The sequence below is a fragment of the Pteropus vampyrus genome, unplaced genomic scaffold (genome assembly GCF_000151845.1).
Source record: "Pteropus vampyrus isolate Shadow unplaced genomic scaffold, Pvam_2.0 Scaffold85, whole genome shotgun sequence".
NCBI classification, from domain to species: domain Eukaryota; kingdom Metazoa; phylum Chordata; class Mammalia; order Chiroptera; family Pteropodidae; genus Pteropus; species Pteropus vampyrus.
In genome coordinates this window covers 612403-612775 of record NW_011888866.1, presented here as the reverse complement: position 1 = coordinate 612775, position 373 = coordinate 612403, and the positions used below count along the sequence as shown (strand labels likewise).

The following is a 373-nucleotide window of genomic DNA, read 5'->3' as shown; positions in this document are numbered from 1 at the left end:
TATGCAGGCTTGTGTTTCATTGTTCTAAGGCTTCCTAAATTCTAAAGAAACACAAGAGGTGGTAGCTGGAATTATTATTATTACTTTATTCAACCTATGACTTTTCCACCTCTCTTGTCATGCTCAGAAAGCCCTTCTGCTCTCCAGTGTAGACTTTTGGGAACTGCTTTCTTTGGGCAGCAGAGTTTGTAGTCGGTGCTAGATCCTTCCTGTAGAAACTGTGGCTTCCCTCCTCGCTTCTTACTTGCAGCAAGGAAAAACCGCCCTGGCAGTGGCCACCCGCAGCAACCACGTCAGCCTGGTAGACATGATCATAAAAGCTGATCGTTTCTACAGATGGGAGAAGGTACTGACACCCTATGCTTGATCTCTC

General features: G+C 45.8%; 1 protein-coding gene across 1 annotated transcript in view; it reads left to right on the top strand.

The window, feature by feature from the left end:
• ANKDD1A (ankyrin repeat and death domain containing 1A) overlaps positions 1-373 on the top strand; it is a 38516-nt gene that overhangs the window by 32054 nt on the left and 6089 nt on the right. The gene's annotated exons all lie outside the window — the stretch shown is intronic.